At 39.9% G+C, this 23,782-nt stretch overlaps 1 protein-coding gene across 1 annotated transcript in view; it reads left to right on the plus strand.

Moving 5' to 3' along the window:
- Positions 1 to 21,034: 21,034 nt before the first annotated feature.
- TANC2 (tetratricopeptide repeat, ankyrin repeat and coiled-coil containing 2) overlaps positions 21,035 to 23,782 on the plus strand; it is a 372,574-nt gene continuing 369,826 nt past the window's right edge. The window contains exon 1 of the mRNA XM_080825462.1: positions 21,035 to 21,319. The gene's annotated coding sequence lies outside the window, so the exon portion shown is untranslated. The remainder of the gene's footprint in view (positions 21,320 to 23,782) is intronic.

Raw genomic sequence — 23,782 nt, forward strand, 5'->3', positions numbered from 1 at the left:
CCTGAGAGTAAGAGTCTCTTACATACGGTTTGTCTCTCTCTCTGGTTTCATCTTGTTTCATTTTTCCCTCCCTTCCCCTATGATCCTCTGTCTTGTTTCTCAAATTCCTCATATCAGTGAGATCATGTGATAATTGTCTTTTTCTGATTGACTTATTTCACTTAGCATAATACCCTCTAGTTCTATCCACACTGTTGCAAAGCTGCCTTATTTTTTTAATACTTTCCAAAATCAACAGAGGAAGTTCTGTGAAGTGAGGAATGCTTTTGTGAATACCACCTTCTAACAAAAGTTCAGGAAAACTGATTTCATATTATAAGGAGCAACAGAAAAGAAAAAAAAAAAAAGAGGGGGACAAGAAGCTGAGTAACATCCCTTCAGACAATGAGAGTGCTCTGGAAAGTCATACTCACAAAACAGAGCAAAACTGTAACCTGCTATTGCCAAATGAGCTAAAAGAAACTAAGAAAATAATATAAGATATGTAATAACAGAAAAAAATTTTTTTTCCTTTTCATTTCTTCAGAAATGAAGTGATAGGACTCAAAAATAATTAGAAATAAGGAAACAGGGGTGCCTAGCTGGTTCAGTCAGAGGAGTATGTGACTCTTATTGGGGTTGTGAGTTTGGGTCCCACGTTGGGTGTACAGATTACTTAAGAATAAAATCTTAAAAGAAAAAGAGCAATAAACAATAATTTAAGAAATGATGAGTATTTGAGAAAGGAAGTAAGAGAAAATAAATTCAACAGTACTGCCCAAAGAGAAATCAACAAAATAAAATATTTTTTTTAATGAAGAAAGAGACAAAAAAGGATTTGAGAGAAAGTGACAGATATGAAGGAGTGACAAAGAGGATCCAAAAAACAGATAAAAGAAATCTGTAAAGAAGAAAACAAAATGATATGAGAACAGAACAAATACTAAAACTATATCCAAGAAAATCTTTCTGGGGAAAAAAAAAAGTGAAATGAGTCACTGACAGAGTACACCACCATATTCAGAGTACAGAATAAAATTCTAGTAAGATTATTGGATTTTAAAGAAAAAGAAAAGAATATTTTGGGCCCCTAGAAAAGAGGACTATATGACTCAAAAGGGAAAGGAAATGAGATTATTATCAGGCTTACTTTTTAAAATTATTATCAGAAAAAAAGAGTCATATCTTTAAGATAATTAAGAAAAGAATGATGAGTCAAGTAAGAACAAAGTCAGACTGTTAACCACCTCTAAGAACTCAAGGAATATTGTTTCCATGAGCCCTCTCCAAGGAATTTACTAGTAAATGAACTTCAGACAAACAGCATGACTGGAGAGACAACATATGAAATGGTGGTGAGCATTAAGAATTACTGGTATAACTAAGACTAAGTGGGGGCAAAAAGAGATAATTATATATAATGGCTGTATGCTCTGATGATATAGATGTAGCCCAACTATAAAATGTGAGAGGAGAGCATATGGAAAAAAAATGGTGGGAGTATTAGTATTTTTTTTTTAAGATTTTATTTATTTATTTGAGAGAGAAACCGTGAGAGAGAGCATGAGAGGGGGGAAGGTCAGAGGGAGAAGCAGACTCCCCGTGGAGCTGGGAGCCTGATGCGGGACTCGATCCTGGGATTCCAGGATCATGACCCTCAGTTGCTTAACCAACTGAGCCACCCAGGCACCCCTGGTATTAGTATTATTATCTTAAGACCATCCTGGGGAGACAAAAGTTGGACTTTAGGGTTTGTATTAGTCAGGATACTCCAGAGAAACAGAACCAACGGGATACATATAGAGAGATATATAAGAGGAGATTTATTATAGGAATTAGCTCAAGCAGTTAGAGAGGTCAGGAAATCCCATGATCTGCCATCTGTAGGCTGGAGAACCAAGAAAGCTCGTAGAATAATTTAATTCAAGTCTGAAGGCTGAGAACCAGAAGAACTGATGGTGTTACTCCCAGCCCAAGGACAAAAGCCTGAGAATGGGGGCCTACTTGTGTAAGTACCGGAGTCAAAAGGCCTGAGAACCTGCAGTGCTGATATCCAAGGGTGGGAGAGGATGGACATCCTAGTTCAAGAAGAGAGGGAGAGAGAGAGAGAGAGAGAGAGAGAATTCACCCTTCCTCCACCATTTTGTTCTATTCCAGCCCTCAACAGATTGAATGGTGCCTGCCCACATTGGTGAAGGGCACTCTTCCTTATTCAGTCCACTGATTCAAATGCTAATCTCTTTTGGAAACACTCTCACAAACACTCCCAGAAATAATGATTTACCAGCTATCTGGTCATCCCTTAGCCCAGTCAAGTTTGCACATAAAATTAACCATTCCAGGGTCCATCAAGGAGAAAGAATTCTGATAACAAACAAGGGTTTTAATGAAGAGTCCTGAAAAGGCTATGCCCTAGAATTAGGGTAGCTTAGTCTTACCTGGATAAGGGTGATGTGCCTGAAGTCTGTCTCACCACCAGAAGAAAATGAACTGTTCTGTAGAGAATAATATCATCATTCAGAACCTTATAATTTTTCATATACAAAGCCTAGCATTCAATTTAAAAAAAAATCAGTAATGCTGGGAAGCAGGACTATATGGCTGAAAATCAAGAGACAAAACAGATCGTGGAAAAAAACCTACATGGGACAATCATACTTGTCTTATTTATTTAGTCACAATTAAAAAAATATGATTAGTATGTTTAAGGAACTAGATGAAAAGATGAAGAAAAGATGGAGAATTAGTATTAATAAAAACATAATCATTATAAATCCTAGAAGTGAAAAATATAATAAACAAAATTCAGAATTCAATAGATGGGCACTTGTGGACTGTTGAGGGGAATGTAAATTGGTGAAACCATTGTGGAAAACAGTATGGAGGATCCTCAAAAAAATAAAAATAGAAATACTATGTGGTACAGTAATTCCACTACTGGGGATATACCCAAAGAAAATTAAAACACCAATTTGAAAAGATATATGCACACTTATGTTTATTGCAGCATTATTTACAATAACCAAGCTAGAGAAATAAATCAAGGGTCCACTGATAGAAGAATGGATAAAGAAGATGTGGTTCACATGTGCGTGTGTGCACACGCATGTACACACACACAGACTGGAATATTACTTAGCCATATAAAAGAACAAGATCTTGCCATTTGTGACAATATGGATGGACCGAGAGGGTATTACGCTAAGTGAGATAAGACAAAGACAAATGCCATATGATTTCACTTAATGTGGAATCTAAACAAACAAACAAAAAGCAGAATCCAACCCATAAACATAGAGAACAAACAAATGGTTGTCAGAGGGGAGGAGAGTCAGGGAGATGGGCAAAATGGGTAAATGGGAGTGGGAGATACAGCCTCTAGTTGGAAAAAATAAGTCACGAGGATAAAAGGTACAGCACAGGGAATATAGTCAATGGTATTGTAACAGTGTTGTATGGTGACAGATGGTAGCTACACTTGTAGTGAGCATAGCACAATGTAGAGACTTGTCAAATCATTATGTTTTATACCTAAAACTAATGTAACATTGTGTGTCAACTATACTTCAATTAAAAAAAAAAACAACCCTGCAGAAGAGATTAGTGAACTAGAAGATTGGTTGATAGAAAATATCCAGATTGAAGCATAGAGAAAAAACTAGGGAATATAGAGAAAAGAACATAAGAAACATATGGGACATGATGGGAGATTTTGTTATGATTGTCAATGGAGTCCCAGAAGGAGGAGAGACAAGAAATGTGTCAGGAGACATATTTGAAGAGACACTAGCCAAGAATTTCCCCTGTCAGAAGACATTAAGTCACAGAATCAAGAAGCTATATAAATCTGAAGCAAGATAAATACAAGGAAAACTGTACCTAGCCAAGCCACTGAAAACTAAATGCTAATATTAAAATGCTAAAATCAGCTGGCGGGAGGAGGGGGGAAGGCACATTATCTTCAAATGAGCAACAATAAAACTGACAGCTAACTTTTCCAGCAGAAGTGATGGAAACAGGAAGACAATGGAGTGACATCCAGAGAATGGAGTACCCAGAAGACAATGGAGTGGGGAAAAATTACAGCAAACTTAGAATTCTATAGCTAGCAAAAATATTCTCCAAAAATTAAGGTAAAACAGACATTTTCATAAAAATAAGAACCTAGAGAGTCTAATGTCAGTAGATGTGCACTAAGAGAAATAATAAAAAGAATTTTTTCAGTGGAAGTCAAAAGAATCAGCAAGGAGCCCAGAAATTCAAGAAAGGACAAACAACTCCAGGTAGAGAACATCTGAATTTGTATTGATAGTTTAAAACAACAATAACAATGTCTTGTGGTGTTTAAAAACCCTTCCGGTAACTTTCATACCGATGGATGGAACGCTGTTCTCATTCAAACCCAGCATGTACATTCTTGCCTTTGTGCCTCTGGTCTCTCCCTTGTCCATTCTTCAAGGCCAGATGTACATCATCTCATCTTTAGGAAGAGATCACTGGCCACTCCTTCATTTATGTCTCCTCCTCACCCCTCTAACTCAGTACCATGTTGTGTGGGTCCCTTATTCAACCTGAAATGGAGACAAACTTTGGCTCTTTTTTTTTTTTTTCGTTTTTATTTCATTTTGTTTCTTGGTTACTCAAATGGAATGTAAATTTAATGTCCTTTCAAAGTGTCCACTCTACATTATCTATACAGTATGTGCTGAACAGGTGTTTGCCAAATAATGAAATCTGTTGAAGAATAAATTGGTAATAAGTGGACTGACCTTGCTGTTTTCTAGAATAGAATTTTCCATCCATTAGTTAATTATTTTTCTAAAATTTAGTAAGGCATCTGCTGTAAACATATTCAAAAAAAGTTTTAGTAACTTCTTAGATGATGGATCCATGAAGAATAGATTGGATATTCACACTACACACATAATTTTTTGAAACTGATTTTATGCCTGTTTTTCTTTTTGCCCCCCTCCCCTCCAATTCCATACCTGTTTAATACAATCTTTCTTGGTATTATTGTCCAATGTATAAGGCTGGTTGCAGTATGTCACAGGTATGGCATTTATTTATTTTGAAAAATTTATTTATTTAGGAGAGAGAGCACATGTGCATGGCTGGGGGTGGATGGGTAGAGGGAGAGGGAGAGAGAGAATCTAAAGCAGACCTCTCACTGAACATGGAGCCCAATGTGGGGCTCGATCCCACAATGTCAAGATCATGACCTGAGCTGAAATCAAGAGTCGGAGGCTTAATTGACTAAGTCACCCAGGCACCCCTTAATGTGAGTCATTCATACCATTCCTGGATGCTAAAGAAATATAAGTCACAACTCTTGAGTTCCCCAGACTATGTAAAATCTAGTTGGAGGCTAAAACATATATATACAAAACAATTTGAGATGAAATCTAAAGAAATATTTCAGTAACTGCAAGAAAATAAGTATCGTGTAGACCAAAGCTACAAGAGATAAGAAAGCTAAAAATAGTAAGTGATCACACTCAAGATGTGTGATTACCAGGGAAGGCATGTGAAAAGAGGTATGTTCTGGTTTTGAAGGTTAGATGGGCATAGAAGAGAAGAGGCATAGTTTTTTGTTTTTTGTTTTTTGTTTTTCCTAAGCAGGGAGAAGAACTTGCAAAGCACAGAGGCAAAATAGTAAGCCATGTTCCGGCAACTACATTACAGACAAGCTTGGGGAATGGAGGAAATAGCGCAGCTTGAGAGAGGCAGAGGGGCGGTTGACAGAAGACATCAAAAATGTTTATTTTTTGAAATTGTGTGGAATTTTAGTTCTCTTTTCAGTAGAAATAACCTTTATGTCAACAGCCCATTCAGAGCCCTTAGCTGATATAATGACGATCCCAGCCTTCTAGGCTACTATTTGCAATAATTTTAGCCATATGAGTGTAATGGGAAAAACATACCACAAATGAATTATTTTTGAAATGTATTGCATGTTGACATTTGGGAAATTAGATCCTGAACGAAATGCCTCCTGATTATTTGAGGTGCCTTCCCATCATGAAAAGATAAATTCAGCCCAACAATTAACAAAAGAAAATCTGCATGTTAGATTAATTTAAAGTTCTGTTCTTGGGCAGGGTTCTTCTCTGAACTTTTGGTTACCATTCAGATGAATAACCGTGGGCAGAGATTATTCCTTGCCTAAACAATCTGGTCTGAGGAGTCCAGATGCCCTCATTCAAACATATTTTAGGCCAGCCCCTGGCTGTAACTGCCAGCCTAGCCCCATCTTGTGAAGAATTCTGTTGTGCCCATCCTCTATGTACCCCAAAGTGTCAGTGCTAGAGATGACCTTGCTCAGCTGGTTTCCTTTTCATTTTCTGGAAAAAGCACAGCCCTACTCTCTTATGAAAAACAAACGAGTCTTCACTTCTCCATTCCCACTCAGCAAATTCCTCTGGCACCACTGGCCCATCTCATCATGAATATACATTTGCTTTAGCCCTTCCTCCTCCTCCGGTAAGTTTGTGTGTTGATGGGCTTCTGGGATCAGCCACAGTCAGTTCGGCAGCCCTAAATCCAGAAGCACAGATAAGGAATGAGTTTGACAAAGAGCCTTCTGAGAGATACCATAAATGCTACTTCAAGGCGAAAGCCTTCCTTGTTTTCTGAATGCCTCCAGTTCGTGTGCTGAATAGAGCAATGTGATGAGAGCATGGGAAGATGGATGGGGGAAAAAATGGGACCTCACATGAAGAGTAGAGCATGAACCTGGAAATTAACGGGGAATGCTAAAGAGGAATAAGGATATAAATGGAATAGGGAAGGGTCGATAGTTTCTACATTCTCTGGTCATTGAACTAAGCATGCTTATAACCATGGCTTTCCATATAAAATAATAGCTCTTGGCCATGACCCTGTCCTTTGGAGTCAGAGAGACCTGGGTTTGTATCCTGGCTTATTGCACATCAGATTAACGACTTTGATTCTATTACTTAACCTTTCTAAGTCCTTGTTTCTTTATTTATAAAACGTGAATGCTAATAGTATCTCCCTCAATGGGATTATTGTGCGGATAAAAAAGATAGTACTGGCAAAGAGCTTAGCACTTTGCCTAACATGCAGTAAGCACAAAATAAATGTTAATTTTTTTTTTTTTAATTTATGTTAGTCTAGTTTCTCTAAGGCAAACTGGTTTATACTCATGAGGAGGAATGCATAATGAAAAGAATCTTCTGCTGAGTCTTTGGGGGCAGCAAATCATCACCCTCTGACTGACCTTTTTTGGTGCAGCTGTATTTTCATTGAGTTGGCTTAAATCAAGTTGCACCTGTGAATATAAGTACGCCTATGTTGTCACTGAGCAAGTTTTCTTGTCGAAAGCTAAGCATATGTTTAATAAATAGTGAACAGAGTTTGTAATTTCCACAAAGCGGATTTGGTGACTACCACTAATACTCAAATTCTGTTGTGATTTTATAAATAAATATATATTTATATTTTACATGTAAATTATAAACATAAAATATACAATAAATGTTAAATATTTATGAATTATTATAATAAATATGTATAAATACATATACTTTATAGATCAGGAAACTGCATCAGAAAGAGATTAAAGTCACAGTGCTTGCTGGATACATCTGCTTGATCATTTTCCAGGTGTCTTATACTTAAATATTGTCCAAAACTGAACTCATCATATCGGCCCACAAACTTCCTCTTCTTATGTTCCTTTTCTCAGTTAATGGTACTACCATCTACCTAGCGACCCAAGCCAGAAATCTGTGAATCCTCTCAACATCTCCCTCTCCCTCACTCATCATCACACCAGATTCTATAAAGTTTAACTATTTAGTATTTTTTGAGTTTGACCTCCTCTTCTCCATTCTTACCACCACTGATTTTATTCAAGCTTCCACCATTTCTTACTCAAACTATGGCAGTTGCCTCCAAACTGGCCTGATACTAGCCATGCTGCTTTCATATCAGTCTCCTATACAATGGCCAAGATGTTAGGTCTAAAAAACACTAATCATGTCAACCCCCATCTTAAAAACTCAAAGGTTCCCTTCCTCTAAATGAAGCCCAGGTTTCTTATGGCCTTCATAATCCCAAAGCACACCTCTTGGTCCCAACCAAGGTAATTTAATATGTAGTGTGTATGTGATTGTCTCCCTTTTTAGACTCTGGGCTCCTTAAAGGTAGAGGCAAAGTCTTTTCAGTCTTTGTATCTTGGCATCTGTTTGTGTCAGTAAAAAATTGTTAAATTCAAACAAAATGGTTGACATCAGGTTTGAAGTCAGGTGGTTCAGATAACACTTTTTAACATGGTCATTATTCTTTAAAAAAACTGAGATTAAATCCACCATTTTAGTATATCCAGTGGTTTTTGGCATATTCACAGTTGTGTAAACATAATCACTATCTAATTCCAGAATATTTCTGTCACCTATAAAAGTGCTTACATGGGGTACCTGGGTGGCTCAGATGGTTAAGCATCTGCCTTCAGCTCAGGTCATGATCGCAGGGTCCTGGGATTGAGCCCCATGTTGGGCCCCCTGCTTGGTGGGGAGCCTGCTTCTCCCTATCCCTCTGCCTGCCAATCCCCTTGCTTATAATCTCTCTCAAATAAATGAATAAAATCTTAAAAAAAAAATAAACTGCTTACCCATTAACAGTCATTCTCTATTATTCCCTCTTCCTCTTCACCATCAAGAAAATGAAAAGGTAGTTCACAGAACGGGAGGCAATATCTGCAAATCATATATCTGATATGGGACTAGTATCCAGAATATATAAAGAACTCTTAAAACTCAGCAATAAAAAGACAACCCAATTAGGGGCGCCTGGGTGGCTCAGTGGTTTAAGCCTCTGCCTTCGGCTCGGGTCATGATCTCAGGGTCCTGGGATCGGGCCCCGCATCGGGCTCTCTGCTCAGCGGGAGCCTGCTTCCCTCTCTCTCTGTCTGCCTCTCTGCCTAGCTCTGATTTCTCTCTGTCAAAATAAATAAAATTTAAAAAAAAAAAAAAAAAGACAACCCAATTAAAGAATGGGCAAAGGATTTTAATAGTTAATTCTCCAAAAGAAGTACGCAAATGGCCAATAAGCCGATGAAAATATGTTCGTCATTCGTCATTAGGGAAATGCAAATCAAAACCATGATGAAATACAACTTTTCACCCAATAGGATAGGTATAGTCAAAAGGACATAACAACATGAAGTGCTGGCAAGGATGTGGAGAAATGTAACATGGTACAGCTGCTCTGGAAAATAATTTGGCAGTTTCTCAAAAAGTTAAACGTAGAGTTACCATATGACCCAGCAATTCTGCACTTAGTATATATCCAAGAAAACTGAAGATGTATATGCACACAAAAATATGTACATGAGTGTTCATAGTGGCACTATTCATAACAGTGTTGAAGTGGAGTACAACTCAAATGCCCATAAACTGATGAATGGATAAATAAAGTGTGATAAAGCCAAACAATGGAATATTACTGGGCTTTAAAAAAGAGTAGCGGCAGCATGGCTGAACTTCAGAAACATTACGCTAAGTGAAAGGAACCACACGCAGAAGACCACACGCTGAATAATTTCACTTATATGAAATGTCCACAATAGGCAAATCTGTAGAGACAAAAAGTAGATTAGTGGTTGCTGAGGGCTGGAAGGGTTGAGAGGAAATGAGGAATGCCTGCTAATGGGTAAAGGGTTCCTTCTGGGGGTGATGAAATGTTCTAAAATCTATTGTGGTGATGGTTTCACAACTCTGTGAATATACTAAAAAACCACTGAATTATATATTTTAAATGATGAATTTGATGGTATGGGAATTAAAACTCAAAATATTATAAAAGAAAAAAGGCAAAAAAAAAAGGCAATGCATAAATATACAACTGGCCATTTACACCTAAAAAAGGAAAAACCAAAAAGAAAAAATGGTTATCCTGCCTTTCCTGTATAAAGTGGGGCTCAACTGAGGACTGGATCAGGTTAGCAGGAATTTTCTCTAGGATAAATTGCCTGAAGCAAGAGAAAGGAAGGGGAATTTAAATATCCTTCAAATGAGAGAAAATAGGGGTTAAGGGGATAGAGAAGGAATTGTACGTTTTCAGGTTCATCCCAAAACTCTGGTTTGAACAATTGTTTCCAATTTGGGCTGCTAAGCCACTCTTGGAAACAGATATCTAGTCCTGCTTATTCTGATCGAGATCTTGAAAGCATAACTGAAAAGCCCTGGCACAGTTTATCCCAGGCAGGACCTGACTTCGATGCCAAATTTAGCCTTTGGCAACTTCTTTCTGTTGAGAGTCCCTGGGGACTTGTTTGACCTCCTTTTGGAGTGCTGCAAGGGAATTCACTTCTGGACGGTGGCCCAGCAAGCAGGGAGTGGCTCAGCAGGCTCCCTAATCCTCTATTACATTAATGATAAAGTGTACCCGGGCACCGGGCACCGTCCACTGAAAGGCCAATTCCCTATATGTGGGGTTTGGACCAGGAATTTTCCAGATAACCAAAGGTAATCCCAGCATTTAATATTATAATCATCTTGAGAGGAGATCTTTCAGAATGCATTGTTTACACTCCTGCCTTTTTGTACTTAGAATTTTTTCAACTGATAATGAAAGTATGACGTGGCCACCCAAAACTTGGAAAGTACAGTGCCATTTTCCTTCCCTGGAGTTAACCATTGCCAATAGTTTGGTGTGTATCCTTTCAGACCTTTTTAAACTTTTTTTTTTTAAATTTCTTAAAAGATTTTTATTTATTTGACAGACAGATCACAAGTAGGCAGAGAGGCAGACAGAGAGAGAGAGGAGGAAGCAGGCTCCTCACTGAGGGGAGAGCCCGAGTCGGGGCTCAATCCCTGGACCCCGGGATCATGACCCGAGCCGAAGGTAGAGGCTTTAACCCACTGAGCCACCCAGGCGCCCCTTTTCAGGCCTTTTTAAAAATCTGTTTATAAGCATAGATACACACACATATGCACACACACTTATATCTGTAGCAGGGTTTTTTTAAAACTTTTTTTTAAAAACATAAATAAGATCATACTCTATCTCCTGGTCTATCACTTGCTTTTCTATTTAACAATACATGTGGGAGGGGCGCCTGGGTGGCTCAGTGGGTTAGGGCCTCTGCCTTCGGCTCGGGTCATGATCCCAGGGTCCTGGGATCGAGACCCGCATCGGGCTCTCTGCTCGGTGGGGAACCTGCTTTCCTTCCTCTCTCTCTCTCTCTGCCTACTTGTGATCTCTGTCAAATAAATAAATAAAATCTAAAAAAAAAAACCAAAAAAACCAAAACAAACAAACAAAAAAAAACAATACATGTGGGAGATCTTTCCATGTCAGTACATGTAAATCTACCTTGCTCTTTCTTAGGCCTATATATCCTTATATAGGATATATCCTATATATGGTATGGATATATGTAATCACTCCCTAATGATGCATATTTCCTATATTTCTAATTTTTCTTTATGACCATGAATGATGAAATAACAACTCTTATACAACATCTCTGTATGTGTCTACATACAAGAGTATTTTGGGGGATGTCTTCGAAGAAGTATGATTATTTATTTACATTTTTGATACATCTGGAAATTATCTTTAAAAGCTTTATTTTTTTTTAAAGATTTTATTTATTTATTTGACAGAGATCACAAGGAGGCAGAGAGGCAGGCAGAGAGAAGTGGGGGAAGCAGGTTCTCCCCTGAGCAGAGAGTCCAATGCGGGGCTCGATCCCAGGACCCTGGGATTATGACCTGAGTGGAAGGCAGAGGCTTTAAACCACTGAGCCACCCAGGCGCCCCTAAAAGCTTTATATTTTGAAATAATTCCAAATACACAGCAAAGCTGCAAGAGTAGCATAATGAATGGCCATATCCTCTTCAGCTCAATCCCCCAATTGTTATCATATACGTACGATTGGTTTTTCTGATCCATTTGAGACAGCTGGTCCATTGTGGGCATAAAGCCCTTCCTTGTAAACACTTCAGTGTGTAGTTCCTAAACACAAGCACATGCTCTCATGTAACTTTAGCACAGGCATCCGAATCAGGACATAGAAATACAACTTTGAGGTCACACCAGTTTCTCCAGTCCATCACAGAGTTCATTTTAGGCTTCTCACTTTCCACATTCGTAACACCCCTCTCCAACAGAAAACTGCTTTCACCATCCTCCATGTATTTCCTCTTCTGTCCAACACTCCTGAATATGACAGTTCTCCCTGCCATGCCAGTTGTCTCCTCTGTCCTACCATACTGCCTGCTGTTTGCTTGGCTCCAGCTAGCCCAATCCTAGCCATGCCAGCCTCCACCATGCTGGCTGCTGCCTGTCCAGGCCTTGGCCCTGACCATGCCAAATGCCAGGTAGGGGAAGTTAATTATTTTTGAATGATGTGATGTAAGAGATATACTTTTTTTTCCTTTGAGTGCATAGCCGGTATTCTCAATTATTTGAAATTCTTTTACATATGTTTGTGTCAGTAGCTGAGGGTCTATCCTCTTTCACTAACTTATTCTTCTATTTATGAGCCAATATGATACTTTAATTACTGTGATTGTATAACATGTTCTGATATCTGGTAAGAAGAAGACCCTCAGGGGCGCCTGGGTGGCTCAGTGGGTTGAACCTCTGCCTTTGGCTCAGGTCATGATCTCGGGGTCCTGGGATTGAGCCCTGCACCAGGCTCAGTGGGGAGCCTGCTTGGTGGGGAGCCTGCTCCCTCCTCCGCCCGCCTCTGCCTGCCTCTCTGCCTGCTTGTGATCTCTCTCTGTCAAATAAATAAATAAAAATCTTAAAAAAAAAAAAAAGAAGACGACGACCGTCATGATACTTAACAAAAGTCTAGCTATTCTTAAGTCTTTATTCTTCCAGATGGATTTTAGAATTAGCCTGTCAGGTGCACCTGGGTGGCTCAGTCGGTTAAGCAACTGCCTTCAGCTCAAGTCATCATCTCAGGGTCCCAGGATTGAGTCTTGTATTGGACTCCCTCCTCAGCGGGGAGTCTGCTTGTCCCTCTGCTCCTCTCCCTGCTTGTTTTCTCTCTCTCTTACTCCCTGTCTCTTTCTCAAATGAATAAATAAATAATCTTAAAAAAATTATCCTGTCAATTTTGTTAAAATTCCTATTGTAATTTTGGTTGGAATTACACTGAATTTGTAAATTATTTGGGTAAAATGGCACCTTTACAATAATGAGTCTTCCCATCAGGGAAAATGGTATGCCTCTTCATTTCTGCAGGTTTGCACTTTCCTCCAGTGAATACTTATAGTTCTCTTTGTGTGAGTATTGAACATATAGTTTGTTCCTAGGTTTGAAAAAACTTGGGGGGGGTGGGCATTATTAATGAGATCTTTCCATTTCATTTTCTTTCCATATATGTTGTATGTTGTTGAGATTAGGCTGCATAGACAGTTCTGTATCCTCTTTTTTAATTTAATATTTTGCCATATAAGTTTCCTAATAAAAATATAGTTTTTCCTGTTGCATATTTGTCGAACAAATATGTATGTGTCATAATTTATTTAACCATTCTTTGGGGTTGGTAGATTGCTTCTGATTTTTAAAATGCTAAATACTACCGTGATGAACATCTTTGTGCATAAATCTTTGTTCTGTTTTGGATTATTCCTTAAAATGTACTCCTTTAAGTGGTATTTCTTTATCTTCTGCATTATATAGATATTCCCTGAGAAAGTCTTGGATAACACAAAATCAGGATAAGTTGAAATTATCTTCTTACTTTTTTAAAGTTTTAATATTTTGTTCTTATTCAATTACTTATTTTACAAAATAGACCTACATTCTTCCTAACTCTTTGTCACTTTTTGGACATGGTTAAAAGTAACAAAATGGGGCATAAGCAAACAGCAGTTTCATAACCCAAGCTGATTGTATGAGAGTCTATCTGGGACCAAAAGCCATGCAAGACTGACCACAGAGGTCCATTATCTCCTTGTACCTGCAACTTCTGCCCTTACATTCTTTCTTTGCATTGCTCATTTGTATACTTGACTTCTTCAGATTTCTCTGTGTGATATAAAATCTCTCACATCTTCAAAATTTTATTATGTGCCTTATGGAACTATTTACATAAAGCTGAGTGCTGCATAACTCAGGGAATGTCTTCATACTGAATGTAATTTAATTTTCTTGACTTTTCAGGGTTAATATAGAATCAATTTAAAAAATTTCTTCCCTAAGGCCTATGGAGTAGGACTGTTTTCTCCTCTGCTAAAGGCACTAAATGGCTGTGTTTTTTGATCATTAAGTAAATTTCTATGCCTTTTCTCATCTCTACACTGTTTAAGACTTCCAGCTTTTTCTTCTCACTGCTATCTGCATGCCTGCATGCGATAGTTTCTCCTCCCTCTTCCAGTTTACTGCTTTTAATTTTTTATGAGTTTGGAAACCAGATTGCCAGGTCTTTTAAAATCGAATCCAAGTAAAAATTAATAGCCTCTGAGAAAGGGCTTCGATGAATTGAAGCTCTAGCAGTAATGGGCATAATCTTTAGGGCACAGTCTTTGGTGATTTTTGTTTTGTTTTTGCAGAGGTCTTTTTCCATCTCCTTTATTTCCCTGGGTCTTTGTGGTGCTCCAGATAGATGAGATTGTCAGATAACCAAGTTCCATATAAATGAAGCTCCATGACAATTATTATATTGGTAACATTAAGATGCCTCTTTTCCTTTTCCTCTACTGAATTTTGATTCTTTATTTTCTTTTGTTCCTTTCACATTGTGTGTCAGGCTGGTTGACTAAATCTAGAGAAAACGTTAATTGGGCTTCAGATGTGTGAGATAAGGTCCAATGGAAAACTTTACTTCCCCTAGATTTTCTTCCTTATACTTCTTTTTAATAACTATAACTTCTCTATACTTCCCATCAATACAACTACAATTCCCTTGTATTTAAAGTAATTCATTTCTTATCTAAAGATTCTTTTGATTAAAAAGAAGTGAAATGTATTCCATTATATGTAAGAAAGAAAACACAATTTACACAATTCTACTATATTCTTTACTTTTACTCATGGTTAATTGATAAGGGCTGTGGTACTAAATCAAGATTGTGTGCTCATTCTCTGCAGAGGCCAGTCATTCCCCCTTTGCTTCTAATCATCTCTCCTAATATTTCCAAACTACCGTGTAACTACTTAGGTGCTTTGAGTGAGGGGATATAGCAGGTTCATTAAAACCCATGCAATATTAGAGAATCAGCTCAATTTAATATTTATTAATGCAGAATCCAAGGATAGAAATGGGATGGATCCATGGACTCAAATGCCATTAAGGTAGGTTCCCTAACTTCTGACCTATGTTTTTCTCTATGAGACTCTCTCTTTTTCCTCTCCCCTCTCATTCTGCATTTAAGCATTTTCTCTTTCTCAGGCTCACATTAGGAAACAGATCAGCTAACAGCATCCATAGTTTCAGCTACTATGGTGAGACTGATTTGAATTTCTGGATATAAAGCACAAAAATTCCAGACGGGGCTCTGATGGGCCAAGCTTGCCTGTGTCAAGAGCTTTCTGGCAGTTAATTCCAAGGGTATCCATTACAAAATGTGTGACCTGTACAAATATGAATAATCTTTTTTTTTCCTAAAAGGGAGGATCCATTGGTTCTATCAGATTCTTAACTGATTCGTAATTCAAAAGCAATAAAAAACTACTACAAACACAAAATATGCTAACACCATCCCTTTCTGTCTTCTCTTTCAAACCAATCCTGCTGACTCCCCTGCTTCTGTCATAGGTACCACGGTCTTCTAGAGTCTTGTCACCTTGCTGTATTTTGATTTCTCACTCTTCTTTACCTTTTGCAGTTATTCAGAAAGTTCTGTTAATTCTTCCCATGCAATAGCTGTTGGAACTATCCCTTTCTATTTCCACTGCCACAATTCTTGACTATCAGCTGTCACCTTCTTTAGCTCATAAAATACTAATATCTTCTTAACTGTGTCCTTATCATTTGTCCTTCCATGCTGAAATCCACCTGTCTAGAGAAAGTTTTAAACATTGTCTTCTTGTCATTCTTCTGCTCAGAGATTTCATGGTGTCTTCCTTTCCTGGGCACCACCCTCTGCAGTTTGGTCCTGGCCCTTTTTCCCAACCTCTTACCAATCAAATGTTACCAGATGTTTTATCTCTTGATTAGTAAGTAGTCTTCTATTCATCAGTAGTCTTCTATTCATCAACACTTAATTGCTCATTGGCCTGTTTTTTAGGTTTGTACCCTATGTAGTTAACACCAAGGCTTGTCTTTGTTAAGGAGGCAACTCACCTCCAAAAGGGACTTCTTCTTTAACTTAAGAGTTGTTATGCTAAGGGAGCCTGGGTGGCTCAGTTGTTAAGCACCTGCCTTCTGCTCAGGTCATGATCCCAGGGTCCTGGAATTGAGCCCAGTATCAGGCTCTCTGCTCCGTGGAAAGCCTGCTTCTCCCTCTCCCACTCCCCCTGCTTGTGTTCCCTCTCTTGCTGTGTCTCTGTCAAATAAATAAATAAATAAAATCTAAAAAAAATTAAAAAAAAAAGAGTTATGCTTGTTCCCTGCTTTAAACTTTTGTTGATTCTCTAGGGCCCTCCCTGGAATAGTTCTTCCTTCTTTCCATCTGTATTATTTCCTTTTCTACTTTCCTCAAGTAGCAGTCCCATACCATTCCAGTCAAACTTACCTCTCTTCCTTTTAGGAATTATTACAGAACCTGCTACTTTACTCATGTCTTAACACTTAATTCTATAATATGCTGTATTAATATTTAAATGTTTAAAGTACTTTGTTTCCTATAGTAGGCAAGACATCCCTCAAACTGTTAAATATGCACTGTGGTACTTACTATAGTTATAAGCATTCAGTAGGCACAAATACTTGTCAAGCATTTATCAATGTCAATTAAAAATATATGGAGTTTTGCTTCTTCATAATATAAATGACATTTTCACTTTCAAAAAAAAAAAGTGATTTACCAGAAACTTCTTTTAAGTAGTAGCTCCTCTACCTGGAAATGCTATTATGTGTTAGTCTTAAAATTATTAAATATTCATCAAAAGACCGAGGTGGGAGTTGGTGGGGAAAATGTCGAAGCTATTGAGTTTAGAATTATTAATTGCAGTTAAAAAGAAATGAGATTATGAAAAACAATCAATGAGAAGAATATCTCTTACATCAAGTTTTGAGAGAGACCTTCATTGTGTCATATGGTTCACATTTTTCAAATGATGTATTCTGTGTTCTCATTTATATTTCATAGACCATTATCTTGAGGATAACTGATAGAGGATAAAGTTTGTTTGGGTTTACACTGTGATCTTGACCAGTCATTTAACCTCTCAAAGCCACCCACCCATTCAGTGTGATCTTGACCCGGTCATTTAACCTCTCAAAGCCACCCCCTCCCCACCAATTTAGAAACCTGAGACAATATTGATGGGATATTGTGAGAATTAAATGCAATAGTATATATAAGGCATTTAGTAAAGTATTTGTAGCCAGTAGGCAATCAATCAATGCTGGATGTCATTATTCTTTATTCAATAGGGAGAGAATTGAAAAAAAGGGTAGGCAAGGTGAGCCTGATGGTTTGCGTAAGAGACTTAGAGGTGCCGGGGAAGACATGCAGGGGTGAGTATGAGTGTGCAGAGTTGACGGATCAAGAGGACATTTTGACTGGTATAGATGGCACTGATAAGTTGGTAGGTATAAGGTAAGGTTGGGTTAATTTATGCATATTTGCATATTCCTCTTTTTTTTTTTTTTTTTTTTTTTTTAAAGTTTAATTTCTAACTCCTGGATATGGCTGAATTGGGCCTCAGGAGTTTCCCTTAGTTTTTTTTTTTTTTTTTTTTTTTTTAAGATTTTTATTTATTTATTTGACAGAGAGAGAGAGAGAGATTGCAAGTAGGCAGAGAGGCAGGCAGAGAGAGAGAGGGGGAAGCAGGCTCCCTGCTGAGCAGAGAGCCCGACGCGGGGCTCGATCCCAGGACCCTGGGATCACGACCTGAACCGAAGGCAGAGGCTTTAACCCACTGAGCCATCCAGGCGCCCCTGCATATTCCTCTTAATGGCATACGTTATGTTTCCAAATTTAAGTTACAGACTAAATGATCATTTTAACTAGAAGGGATTTTTACTAGGTTAAAAAAATTAGCATTCGCAGGATTTCAGGTATCTTTGACAGAAAAGCAAATCAGGGAGAAGAGCTGAGAACAGGGGTGACTTCTCTCTATAATGTTACTCACCATCCCTACTATACCCCACTCTTATCTCTGTCAAGGACAGAGGGTTTCCTTCACAAAGTTAGAGTGTGGCAGCAAATTGCAAGACTTAACAGCAGTATTATGTGGAAGAGAATGGGCTGAATAGAATCATGCTGGATGATCAAAACAGCAAGGCGGTGAGTTCATTCAGTGGGTACTCGCACTGCTCAGTGTGAGCATGGGATCTGGGAAAGGTCAGCCAAAAGAAATGGAGACTGATCTTTGGGAGTATGATGAGGACAGTGAGTCAGAGTTACTCACTTCATCAGAGTAAGAGACCCTGTGGGTCACAGCTATTAGAGCTTACTGTGGGAAAATCCAATAAAGAGAGATCTGCTGCTAAAACTGAACAATTACAGTGTTTTTCTAATTTCCAGGAAAAATGGACTTCAAGGCTTTCATTTTGTGAATTGTTATTAAACTTTTGGTAGTTTCTACTTTGTGAAAAGTTGCAAACAAATTTTAAAGGAAAAACATGGACTTATTATTTCTTAAAACTACATTTTTAAAAATATGTGAGAGATCTGCATAAACATCATATAGCCAGATTTAGTGCTGGTAAAATTGTCATGTCCATATGGCAGAATTAAATCTATCAATATTTCATGGTGTTCCACAATGAACACAATAATTTCTAAGTACTGCCACCTGAACTAGTTTGAAAACTAACACATTACACCCCTGACTGCCTTTTGTTATTTCTTGTAGGAAGGAATGTTATTAGCCTCACTGAAACTCACAAAGGTTGAGATACAAAGTAATCTTCAAAATAAACAAACAAATAAAAAACTCAAAGGAGAACCGAAGAGGGCAAATTTGAGTGCAAAAAGAGTAAGATAACAATAGCTACTGCTTCCTGAGCCCTTACTATATACCAGGCTCTGGGCTAACTATTTTTCCAAGATAATTTTACTTAATTTTTACAATTATCCTGTGAGGTATGATCATCCACATTAGACAGATGAAGAAAAGAAGGCTCAGAGACTTGCTTAAGGTCACAGAGCTGGTAAGTCATGTGTGACACAGATTTAAACCCAGGTTTCCAGACTCCAATCATGATGATGTAGTGCCTCTCTGCATGTATGAATGCACATTTTGCATATGTATTAACCCTTGTAGTCATAGCTAGATCAAGATATTGAACATTTCCAGCAACCCAGAAGGCTCCCTCCTGCACTGTCAAATCCCCCATAAATAATCACTATCATGCGACTATCACCATAGATAGGTTATAGTTAAAGTTAATCTAAGTTTTTGGAGTTATCACCAAAAGATTCCATATATCAATCCTTCGCCTTGCCATTTTAGCTGTAGTATTCAAAGCTGCTCCAACTTTTCAAGCATTCATTATAGAAAATAGCTGTTGAAAATGGCGTCGTATTCCATTTCTTCTATTATTCTGAAGTTAATACTAATTTTTAAAAAGCCAAAGAGACTCCTGGATGAAGTAGGTTCAAAGAACTGTTAGCAAACAAACAAAATTATCTTGGGAACACCACGGACACACGTTCCTTGACTGAGGTAGTTTGGGGGCATCTATTTTCAATCATGCTGTCTCATTAGGAAATAGATGACCAGGAAAGGTCGTCTCAGTTTATGAACAGTAAGATTAGCCAGGAAGAGTATGTAATAGTGATTGTTTTGCATCATCTCACAGCACACGAAAAAATTTATGTCCAGATATCTTCCACAGTTGGCTTGGTGTTTTATGATGCAAGGGAAAGGAAAAGGAGAAGAAGCTCTAGGTGGGGGGTAGTGGGGAGGAAGTAAGACCTCGGAGGAGGCTTTAATGTGGTGGCTTTCCGTGCCTTGCCCACTAGCTCTTAAAACCACATTACTTCTGTCCCACCTGACAGCGACAGAAGCAGCGTCACAACTTCACCTCAGGTTCTCAAGCTTTGGTTGGTGAATTTTCGGCATTTATTCTAGATAACATAGTCTCCCTTCTCTCTCCTCCCTCCCCACCCACCTCCCCACCCATGGCTGGTTTTGCACCTCATTCTGATTCCCATCACAGCCAACTGTGGCATTTGGAGCAGTTTACATATTACAGTTGAGCATCAGGCAAAGGGTTTGATGATTCCGGGAGTGATGCGTACGTAAGGTGACTGAAGTGGGGGGAAATCTAGAGGAACGTTCTGCCCATTAAAGCAGGAGGACAGGCCCAGAAGTGGGCGCACGTGACAGCAGCAGCACCTCGAGAGTGACATCACCCCTCCGGGGGCGGAGCCGAACTATTTAGGGCCTTGTCTGCTACTGAGCTTCCAACCCCTCTTCCGCACCAAACGCCCTCGACCCCACCAGTCAGAGCCCCCTGAGGAAACGAGAAATGCCCAGACCTCACAGAGCAGCAGAGTCAGGGCCCAACCTCTCGGCGCAGGGAAGGGTTCGGTCTTCGCTCTCTCTCCCAGCCACTCCCCACCCCCAAACTGTGGAGGGGGCGGGGGCGCGCGCGCTCCACCACGCACGCGCCCCCACGCACGCGCTCTCCCTCCGCGCTCGCGCTCCTCCCTACCCCGGCCCGGAGGGGGCGGGGCTGCGGGCGGCCTGAGAGGGTGCGACGCCCCCGGCGCGGCGGCGGCGCTAGCGAGCGGCCGGCCGGGCGCGGGTTGCTGGGCGCGCTGTTCCGGCGGGGCCCGCTGGCACAGCCGCCTCACGCGAGCCGCCCGCCGGGCGGGGGAAGCTGTGAGCACTCCGAGCGCTGGGCTCGGGGCTGCCGGCGCTGCCCTCCCGCCGCCGCCCTCCGCGCCTCCTCCGGGCGGCCCCGCCCCCGTTCCCATCCCCCTCGCGCTCACCTCCCGGCTGTGCCGCGCGCGAGGCGGAGCAAGGCTCCCGCCGCAGCTGCCGCCGCCGCCGCGCTGAGGGGCGAGAGCCTGCACCGGCGCCGCCGCTGACAAGAGGACCGCCGCGGGCTGCGCTTGCCAGCCGCGAGGCCCCGCCGCGCCTTTCCGGGGCGCAGACCCACCGCGGACGTCGGAGCGCAGCGAGGTGCTCTGGGAATCGCGGGCGGCGCCGGTGGGCGGCGCGGTCCTCACTGGGGATCCCGGGGGCTGGGGCTTGACCCCGAGGTGCAGCGAGCCCCTGAGAGCGGCAGGTAAGAGACCCGGAGAGCGGCGGAAGGAGGGGTCGCCTCAGTGACAGGGGCGTTCGCCTCCAGTGTCTCGGCTTCAGGGAGAGGGGCGGGGGCGAGCAGGGAAGCAGCGAAACGGGCTGCGAGCGAAGTGCCTCCGGTGTCCAAGGTGTGGGGAAGGTTGGCTCCAAATGTGGCCCTCAGGATGGCTTCAGATTGGGCCAGGGACGGTCACTTCGGTGTCACCGAAGGTGTCACGGAATTTGGTACCGAGAGAGTCTCTAGGTGACGGGGACCCAGGATGAGATGCGAGGCAGATTGCTAAACGTGGCAGGCAGTGTGGTGCAGAACGAGTTGCAAAATGTGCCCCCAGAATGCAGCATAAAAAGTAGTTGTGAAATGTGCCAGGTAAGGCGCAGGGTGGGTTGGCCTGTGTGGCATCGAAATTGATGGTAGAAGTGTTGTGAGCAATATTAACAATCCCACTGGGAATGGAGATGTAGTCTAAGAAAAGATTAATAAGGCTCATTGCTAGATATTTTATCACAGGAAATCGAGAGGAGCTATGATATGCTATTTTTTGAGATAGAGATAGTACGTACCCACGTGAAAGAAAAAAAGCATATTGTGTCTGGTTGTGAGATGGGAAAGAAAAAATAAGGCTAAAATAATTCTAGGTTTTGCTGTCAGCTTGTAGAGAGCACTGATAGAATTGTATCCTGGCGTTTATTTCAGTTGTGGAATGTTTAAAATGGGTTTCACAAAACATAAACAATGATCATTAACATTAGGAAGATTTGGTGTTTTGGGTGTCTTTCACGCTGTTCTCTCCTCCTCTCCAGGAAAAGAAACACAATAAACAAAAAAACACCACATCTTGATCATAATTCTGAGTTCAAGATCATTAGGCAAAGGGATTTTTTTCCCCTATGTGCTGCTGTCTTCATTTTCACACAGGTGAAATTATCTGGAATGAAGAAAACAAAACAATATGGTGAACAAAAGGGATAAATTTTCAGGCATTTTGAGGGGTTGGAGCCAAAAGCTATTGCAGTGGTTAATTACAGTGAATGACAGTAGTGATATATTCTTGCATGTTCTTCGTGTTGGGGTGGCAAAATAGGGGAAAAAATTGAATACAGTAAATGTAGCATAAAAAGCAGCAACATGGATACTGTCAGTGGAGCACTTCTTACAGCGTTTCCCAGGTACATCATCTTAGGAATGTGAGCACAAGAATAAAATAGTATTCTCTCTCATCTGTTTGTCTTTATGTATGAAATTACCCACATGCTGCAAAACATTGTGATTTCCATTTAAGAAGGACATCTGTGGTCTGAGAGGATTGTCAGAAAATAGCTGGAATTTCAGAAGTAACAAAAGATAGTTCAATGAGCTATGTAATAGAACTTACATATGTACATTCAATGAGTGTCTCTATGGTATGAAACAAGCAGACATAATCTGGACGCATTCATTAGGATGTAGTTAATGACTGAGAATTTAGTGGTTTGTGTTGTGATTATTGTATAGAGAAATTGAATTACTTGCCTGAAGAATGTTGTTTTTATAATAACAGTAAGTAATTTGCTAGATAATACTGAAAATTCATACTGATTGGCATCCTCCTGCATCCACATTCAGACACTGAGGGATCATTTGCTTCAAAGAGAAAACTGGATTTTACTTGGTGATTAATAATGGGTTTTAGCGTTTTCTATAGATACGTCCCTCACCTTGAGTCTATGTTGGGGCTAAAGCAGAGAGGAGAGGGCAGAGGAGAATAAAGAGCAGTTCTGTTGGGTCTTCCTGTTTTGTTCTGACTGTAAGCCGTATGTACTGCCACCCCCTACTGTCTGTAGAAAGAGGTGTTGCAGAGCCCCATTCTTTTCTTGTTATCACTGCCCCCTTGTGTAAGGGAAGAAATTGATAGTTGCACTTGGGAAAACTGCTCTCAGGTTGTTCTTGACAGGGTTGTTATGTGGTTCTATTAATAATCTATTCTTTTCAGAGTTGCAGGGCTTCTAACTTACTGTTAATCAGGCTTCAGATTTAATGTCTGTTTTTAATAGTATCCAGTTTTAGTCAGTAATTAAAATTGCACAGAATGTTTTTAATATTTTTGGGAAGATGGAGTACTGTTACTAGTAGAAGTACTAGTTGTAATAACTCACCCTCTTATGGCTCTTATTCTGTGCCATTCCTGTTATACATGTTTTATCAATTTCAATACCCTATGAAGTGTGTAATGCTATTTACATCTTACTGATGAGAAACTGAAACACAGAGATGTTCAATAACTTGCATAGGACAGTCAAGAAACAAATTTACCTGGCAAGTGGAAGAGTTGAGTTTTAGTAAGACGCATAAATGTTAAACCTACAAATATACCAAAAATACAGTTATTTTTGGTAAGAACATTTCTCTTATGGGATTTATTTTTGTAATTTATCTCTGGAATTTTGAGTAGAGGAGTATCAGTACTTT

The sequence above is a fragment of the Martes martes genome (genome assembly GCF_963455335.1).
Source record: "Martes martes genome assembly, chromosome: 16".
Classification (NCBI taxonomy): Eukaryota; Metazoa; Chordata; class Mammalia; order Carnivora; family Mustelidae; genus Martes; species Martes martes.